The sequence below is a fragment of the Triticum dicoccoides genome, chromosome 2A, assembly GCF_002162155.2.
Source record: "Triticum dicoccoides isolate Atlit2015 ecotype Zavitan chromosome 2A, WEW_v2.0, whole genome shotgun sequence".
Lineage (NCBI taxonomy): Eukaryota > Viridiplantae > Streptophyta > Magnoliopsida > Poales > Poaceae > Triticum > Triticum dicoccoides.
Window position 1 is genome coordinate 599461490 of NC_041382.1, and position 9079 is coordinate 599470568.

Consider the following 9079-nt stretch of genomic DNA (forward strand, 5'->3'; position numbering starts at 1 on the left):
TTGCGGGAATGACAACCAGAGGCACAGTATACATGTGACGGCTGGCTCGTATGACCCGCTCTCTTACCACTCTTCTACCCAAGGGGGGAGCTCGGTTGGCACCCGAAACTTCCTAAACATGATGTCCCTTGGCCGGTTGTGCAACAACCAAGAGGTAGACGTGATGATGATGATGATGATGATGAGGATGCAGGTAAGCCTTATGCGTATTATGTCATTTAGATGAGTTGTATACTTCTCATATCAATCCTAATGTCCGTGTTACTCATCCTGTGCAGAGGAGAATAGCAGGTTATGCGTCTCGGTGAGAGACTATTACTGTTACATGCTCTAGACACGACCTGGGATATTCAATCCCATACTCTGTGGAGGACGATTGCTCCAGCAATGGGGGGTGGACATGTACATCAATATTGTGAGTTGTAGGTTGAAATGGTACAGGAAGAACCAGACAAAGATCTGTGCCGACCTGTATAAAGGAGTTGTTGATGCAATTACATCCGGGGAGACCCGGGCAAGCGTTGTTGGAGTAAGGATAGTGCTCCCTGGAACGTACCCAGGTGGCGACCGCGACATAAAGCGGAGGCATATGGATGCCATGGCAATTGTCCATACCTACGGGAAGCCTGACATCTTCTTGACCATGACCTGCAACCCTAACTAGGAAGAGATAACGAATGAGTTGTTTCCTGGTCAGACAGTGCAAGACCGACCTGATCTTGTGGCTCGTGTGTTCCATGGCAAGCTAGAGGCTATGAAAGAGATGTTGTTCAAGAAGAATATCCTGGGTGTTGTTGTCGCACATGTATATGTAGTCGAGTTCCAGAAGAGGGGCCTCCCCCACGCACACTTTTTGTTGATCATGGATTCTGCCTATAAGCTTGTTGTTCCGGAGCAGTACGACCGACTCATTTCTGCTGAGCTCCCAGACAAGCAGAAGTATCCTGAACTCCACGCCTTGGTGGTGAAGCATATGATGCACGGACCATGCGGTGCTCTCAACTCCAAAAATGTGTGCATGCAACAGAACGAGTGCAAGTGCAGATACCCGCGACCGTTCAATGAAAACACGGCACAGGGCAAGGACTCATACCCAGTTTATCGTCGTCGAGATAATGGTCGGCAGGCTAAGGTCCGGGGTAAAATGTTGGACAACAGATGGGTTGTGCCGTATAACCCTTACCTTCTGCGGATGTTCAATTGCCACATCAATGTTGAGGTTTGCTCCAGCATAAAGGCCGTCAAATACCTTTACAAGTACATATACAAGGGCCATGATAGGGCTTCTTTCAGCATCGACCAGCCTGACGCCGATGGTAACATTGATGAGATCAAAAGATACGTAGACGCGAGGTGGGTTACTCCTCCAGAGGCGGTGTGGAGGATATTTGGCTTCCCCTTGTGTGCCAATGACCCGCCTGTCCTACAGTTGCCTCTTCATCCCCCGAATATGCACAGGGTGGCATTCAATGAGCAAGCTCACTTGACCGACGTAGTCGCCTCTGAGAATGCTTCCAAATCCATGTTGACAGAGTATTTCAAAGCTAACCAAAACCACTCGTGGGCTAGGAATATATTGTACAAGGATTTTCCTGGAAGGTTCACATGGCAGAAGGGTAAAAAGTATTGGAAAGAGCGGGTGGAGCATTATCAGATAGGTCGAATTGTGTCTGCCAATCCTGCCGAGGGGGAGCGATACTATCTGCGTGTGCTGCTAAACCATGTTGCTGGCAAGACATCCTATGAGGACCTACTCACCGTGGACAGTAGGCTATACGGGAGCTTTAGAGAGGCTGCCGAAAGGTTGGGACTCATCGAGGCAGATAACACGCTCGACGACTGTCTTACCGAGGTAGAGCAGTGGGCGATGCCATGTTCGCTCAGGAGGCTCTTCGCAACAATTTTGGTGCACTGTGAGCCAGGCGACGTGTGTGGTTTATGGTATAGGCACTTCGAGCCTATGCCTGATGACTATCGGCGATCACACACGTGCCCGATTGAGGTGGAACAGATGGTGTTGCTTGACATTAGGGGTATGTTGCAGTCCATGGGCAAAGACATAGCTGATTTCGCTCTTCCATGCATTGATGATGCGTTCGACCCAATCGAGGGCGAGGCCAGAGAATTGATCGAGGAATCCAACGTCGATTTTGACATCAACGACACTAAATTGGCTTCATCGCTAAACCCTGAGCAGAGGGTTGCATATGACGAGATACTAGCTTCTGTTGAACGCGGTGATGGGGGTGTGTTCTTTGTTGATGACCCGGGAGGTACAGGGAAGACCTTCCTGTACAGGGCGCTGCTCACCAAGGTTCGAAGCGAGGGAAACATCGCTATCACTACCGCGACGTCAGGCGTCGCCGCTTCCATCATGCCTGGAGGTAGGACTGCCCACTCGAGGTTCAAGATCCCATTGAGCTGCGACGATGGTGCCTCATGCACCTTCACGAAGCAGAGTGATACCGCCAAGCTACTGAGGATGGCCTCATTGATACTGTGGGACGAGGCCACCATGACTAAGCGATAGGCGGTCGAGGCACTGGACAACAGCATGCGTGACATCATGGGAAGACGGGACCGACCCTTTGGAGGAAAAACTGTTGTGTTTGGTGGGGACTTCAGGCAGGTGTTTCCGGTCGTCAAGAGCGGGTCCCGGGGTCAGATAATCGATGCAACCCTCCGAAGTTCACACCTCTGGAAGGGTATGCGCCAGCTAAGGCTCGTCACCAACATGAGGGCTCATAATGACAGCTAGTTTGCGGATTACTTGCTAAGGGTAGGCAATGGCACCGAGGAAGTTGATGATCAAGGGAACATACGACTCCCTGAAGATATTTGTGTGCCGTCTACAGGCGAGGGTGATGACCTAGAGAAGCTGATTGACCATGTGTTTCGGAGACTAGATGACAACATGTCCGTTCCGAATTACATGACTTCACGCGCAATCCTCTCCACCACGAACGACAACGTTAACAAGATAAACATACGCATGGTAGAGCGTTTTCAGGGAGAAGTAATCTACCATAGCTTTGACAGTGCAGAAGACGACCCGTATGGCTACTACGCTCCCGAGTTCCTAAATGGATTGACTCCCAACGGTCTGCCTCCGCATGCACTCAAATTTAAGCTCAACTGCCCTGTCATACTTCTGAGGAATATTGATCCGGCTAATGGTCTGTGTAACGGGACGAGGCTTGTGGTGCGAGGTTTTGAGAGGAACGCCATCGACGCAGAAATCGTGATCGGACAACACGCAGGTAGGAGGGTATTCCTTCCTCGAATACCCCTATGCCCGTCTGACAACGACATGTTTCCATTCAAGTTCAAGAGGAAGCAATTTCCTGTAAGGCTTAGCTTTGCTATGACGATTAACAAGGCTCAAGGCCAGACGATTCCGATTGTTGGCGTGTACCTACCTAATCCGGTGTTCTCTCATGGTCAACCCTATGTCGCATTGTCTCGAGCAACCGCAAAGAGAAATATAAAGATCCTCATTGAGAAGGAGAAGGAGAATGCCAAGAAGCAAAGCGGTAAATCTAAGAAGTGAAAAAGACCTGCCTTGTCCTTACAGACCTCGATGAAGAACATCGTCTATAAGGAAGTCCTTACAGGCTGAAGTCCGCTCTTAAATATGTGAGAGGATTTACTCTTATGCTATAGGTAATTTGGTGCTCTTTGGTGTCTTTGTCCATATCTCTATCTTTCGATGTTTGCAATTGAACTTTATTATGTTTATACTACAAGGCAAGTATTAATAATATTGCCTCGGATTTGTGACTTTGCAAGTTGCCAAATTTTGCTGTATGTGACATTATTTATCGTTTTGCTGGTTTGCTTATGTATATTATTCTTTTGTTGTTTTGTAATCAATCATCTACTACATCTAAATCCGGCTTTGTTTTCCTGCACAAATTGCACACTGCCTTGATCACTCCGTTCTTGTAAAACTAGACCCCACTGGAGTGTTCTACATTAGAGAAATATTTATGATGTGGCCCCAAATCAGGCACAGTCAATGTTATTTATTTTTGTTTACTATGTCATTTTTTTGACCGATGAGTATCTTGGTATTAGAACTCCAGTTACACCAATTTGGTTATTTGCATCTCAAGTTAAATTAGTCACTGTTAATCAAAATGAAATGTGGCCATTGCTTCTTCAATAATTGATGGTACAGATGGTCAAAGCAATAATGATATACCCCACTGGATTAATGGTATAGAAGTAGCTTATTTATGTTTGTTCCTTTTCCTTTACTCCTGGGCCATGAACAGATGAGGGCATGAACAGAAGTGCTAAGTGCATATAAATTCAGAGGGCACTTTGCTCAAGTTATATGCATGGTGCACCAGCAAAGTTCTTCTACAAGTACTCCTAGCAGTTCAGAACTGCAAATACTCCTACTGCAGACAAAATTCAGTAAATTTCAGTCCATCTACTGCAAACTAAATTCAGTGCATCAACTCCATGTACTCCTAGAGTACTCTTTCTTTGGAATTCAGTGCATCTACTGGAAAGAAAATTCAGTAAATTTCTAGCAACTACTCCTACTGCACAAAAAATGAGTGAATTAAGCATGCAGACATACCTGATGCTCCAGGGGCATAAAATGATAATCTTCAGAGATGTTGCAAATTGGATCAGAATCCAATTCTCAGTGTCAATCCCATATTTAATCATAAAATCCTTAAGAAGAAGGTGCAAGAATTTCAAAATTTTCTTTTTACGCAATTCGATTTGATGCAAGCAATGAGCTTCTTTAAGAATAATCTATAACCTAGATAAAGAGGAGCATTTGCTTTAGGTGAAAAAAACAAAAATAAAGGTTAAAAATTTCTAGAAGGTGGTACAACGCTGAATATAACAAAATGAGGTTCTCAATTGTCAACTTACAGTACGGTATGTCTATGAAAATAAACTACACAATAAGTCAAGAAATCTTAGCGTCGCATAACCAAAGGAGATTTATTAATGCTTGCTATAGAAGATGAGAACAGTAGGAAAGAAGATAAAGTACTAACATTGACAAGGGAGAACATCAACTTGTGAGAAATAAGGAAGGGAAAGAGGTAAGCTCACCGTCTCGAGCTTGCAAGTAATGCCATGTTGATGTAAGAATATCGTTGAATCTTCAGTAGGATCTGATAGTCTTTTAGGCGATAAAGTACGCATGGGCTTCTTCTGAGTGCAAATTCTCATCTCACAATCCGGAACGTCAACATGCAGACATGTTATTCCCTGAAAAATCAAATCGTGATCAATATATTGTTCACCCTGACAAGCAACAAGAAAGCTTATAAAGTTATACTAACCAAGTTCTTTTCAATTATTACTTTACATTCAATACACCCTACAACTAACTTCTTCTCATAACCACACAAGTCGGTGAGCCTCTTGGCCAGGTGATCGTCAATAGCATTATTAGCTATGTCAACTCGGGAGGGCACCGTCTCATTTCATTGAATTCTTTTAGACTCTGAGAAATAAACACAGAAGATAATTAAGAAGCTTGTCAAATATAGTATAACACAAGTGTCTAAATCATGAAAGGAGTCAGGATCATTGATTAAAAAATGGGAGCGTTACTAACAAGCGGTGGCAAGCATTACCAAAAGTCCTGTTGAAAAAGCAGAGTAATCGATTAGATGATCTTGAGTTTTTCATTGAGGACAGCCAAATCTTAAGGAGTATCAGTAAGGAAAAAATAAGAACCTTTGCTGGATCATTGAGGTAGTCCCCATCAAAAGAGAAAATTGCAATGCCAACGGGTGCTTCATATAGCAGCACAATAGTCATGTCTCCTGTCGGGAAACCAAGTAAAGTACGCACGGGATTCATCTGACTCCAAATTATGATCTCAAAATCCAGAACATCAACATAAAGACAGGTTATTCCCTGAAAAAGTAGGTGGTGGTCAGTACTGTTCACCCAGACAGAAGCAACAAGAAAGCTTACAAAGTATACTAATGTAACGCCCCGAGACCGATGTGCCAGGTGTCTTCCAGTTATTCGTTGTTGTTTGCCTTGTCTTTGCTTGCGTGTTGCATCTTGTCATGTCATCATATGCATTGCATCATCATGTTTTCAAAACTTGCATCCGTCCCGGTCTCCTCGTTCCTTCTGTTGTCCGTTCTGAGCCCAGACACACTTGCACGCGCCCGCGGCATGTCCGATATATTATTTTCTAAGTGGCTGGAAAATGTTCTCGGAATGGGATGAGAGTTGACGTGTGGTCTTATTATAGTGTAGATAGACCGCCTGTCCAGTTTCATCGCATTCGGAGTTCGTTTGATAGTCCAACCGTTAAACTATAGCGGCATTATAGCCGGTCTTTTCGTCGGACGTTTTCGGTCTCCGAAAACAGTCGTCGGGTCTCTCTCTTCTCTTCTCTCAGCTCGAGACCGTCTACACAGCCCACTGCTCATGAAGCTGAAGACTTTCCAGCAGCTGATCCCATCGCTGCTGAAGACATTGGTCACCATGACCATGTTGAAGATGATGCAGTCCTTCCTCAGCTCGAGCATAGCGAGCTCATCAGCATTGGTCGTCCTCTGACGCCAATTGCTCAGGATGCTTCATGGGCTGATCGCCCACAAGAGGAAGAAGACTTTGAGGCCCAGCCAACTCCAACTACATTGGCATCACCAGCGTTGCGCAGGCTTCGCAAAGGACCAAGGCCTCCAATCTCTGGGTCTGAAGCTAAAGCTGCTAAAGACATTCCGGCTGCATCAGCCGATGAAGAAGAAGCCCCACAAGCTGCTACTCCCCTGTCCCACCAAGAAGCGGTTCTCGAGGAGAACGTGACTGTGACTGACCCTCCAGCTCGTCAAGTGGAGGTTGAAAATCTTGAGGCTGCCACCACCAACACCAATGAAGCCATTGACATTGTCATGGCTGAAGCTAATGTGGAGCCTGTTGGAAATATGCCCTAGAGGCAATAATAAAAGTATTATTATATTTCATTGTTCATGATAATTGTCTTTTATTCATGCTATAACTGTATTATCCGGAAATCGTAATACACGTGTGAATACATAGACCTCAATATGTCCCTAGTGAGCCTCTAGTTGACTAGCTCGTTGTGATCAACAGATAGTCATGATTTCCTGGCTATGGACATTGGATGTCGTTGATAACGGGATCACATCATTAGGAGAATGATGTGATGGACAAGACCCAATCCTAAGCATAGCACAAAGGTCGTTTAGTTCGTTTGCTAGAGCTTTGCCAATGTCAAGTATCTCTTCCTTAGACCATGAGATCGTGTAACTCCCGGATACCGTAAGAGTGCCTTGGGTGTATCAAACGTCACAACGTAACTGGGTGACTATAAAGGTGCATTACAGGTATCTCCGAAAGTATCTGTTGGGTTGACACGGATCGAGACTGGGATTTGTCACTCCGTATGACGGAGAGGTATCTCTGGGCCCACTCGGTAATGCATCATCATAATGAGCTCAATGTGACCAAGGTGTTGGACACGGGATCATGCATTACGGTACGAGTAAAGTGACTTGCCGGTAACGAGACTGAACAAGGTATTGGGATACCGACGATCGAGTCTCGGGCAAGTAACGTACCGATTGACAAAGGGAATTGTATACATGGTTTGATCGAATCCTCGACATCGTGGTTCATCCGATGACAACATCGAGGAGCATGTGGGAGCCATCATGGGTATCCAGATCCCGCTGTTGGTTATTGACCTGAGAGCGTCTCGGTCATGTCTGCATGTCTCCCGAACCCGTAGGGTCTACACACTTAAGGTTCGGTGACGCTAGGGTTATTAGGAAGACTAGTATGTGACTACCGAATGTTGTTCGGAGTCCCGGATGGGATCCCGGACGTCACGAGGAGCTCCGGAAGGGTCCGGAGGTAAAGATTTATATATGGGAAGTTGTCAAACGGACACCGGGAAGTTTCAGGGTCATACCGGTATTGTACCGGGGCCACCGGAAGGGTTCCGGGGGTCCACCGGGAGGGGCCACCCCTCCCGGGGGACCACATGGGCTGCGTGGGGCAGGGAGCCAGCCCCTGGTGGGCTGGGCGCACCCCCTCCCTTGGGCCCTTGCGCCTAGGGTTGAGGGGGGAACCCTAGAGGAGGCGCCCCCTTGGCTTGGGGGGCAAGCCACCCTCTCCCCCTCTCCCCTTGGCCGCCGCCCCCCCTAGATGGGTTCTAGAGGGGCCGGCCCCCTTCTCCCTTCCCCCTATAAATAGAGGGGTGAGGGGAGGGCAGCCGCACCACCCTCCAAGGCGCAGCCCTCCCCTCCCCAACACCTCTCCTCCTCCGTTGTGTGCTTGGCGAAGCCCTGTCGGAGTACTGCCTCTCCACCATCACCACGCCGTCGTGCTGCCGGTGGAGCTGTCTTCCTCAACCTCTCCTTCCCCCTTGCTGGATCAAGAAGGAGGAGACGTCTCCCGTCCCGTACGTGTGTTGAACGCGGAGGTGCTGTCCGTTCAGCACTTGGTCATCGGTGATTCGAATCACGTCGAGTACGACTCCATCATCACCTTGCAAGCTTCCGCACGCGATCTACAAGTGGTATGTAGATGCAAACTCACTCCCTTGACTCGTTGCTTAGATGAACTCATAGATGGATCTTGGTGAAACCGTAGGAAAAATTTTAATTTTCTGCAACGTTCCCCAAAAGTGGCATCATGAGCTAGGTTTATGCGTAGTTCTCTTTGCACGAGTAGAACACAATTTTGTTGTGGGCGTGGATTTTGTCATCTTACTTGCCTCTACTAGTCTTTTCTTGCTTCGGCGGTATTGTGGGATGAAGCGGCCCGGACCAACCTTACACGTACGCTTACGTGAGACCGGTTCCACCGACTAACATGCACTGGTTGCATAAGGTGGCTGGCGGGTGTCTGTCTCTCCCACTTTAGTTGGAGCGGATTCGATGAAAAGGGCCCTTATGAAGGGTAAATAGAAGTTGACAAAATCACGTTGTGGTTATTCGTAGGTAAGAAAACGTTCTTGCTAGAACCCAATTGCAGCCACGTAAAAGATGCAACAACAATTAGAGGACGTCTAACTTGTTTTTGCAGCGATTGATCATGTGATGTGATATGG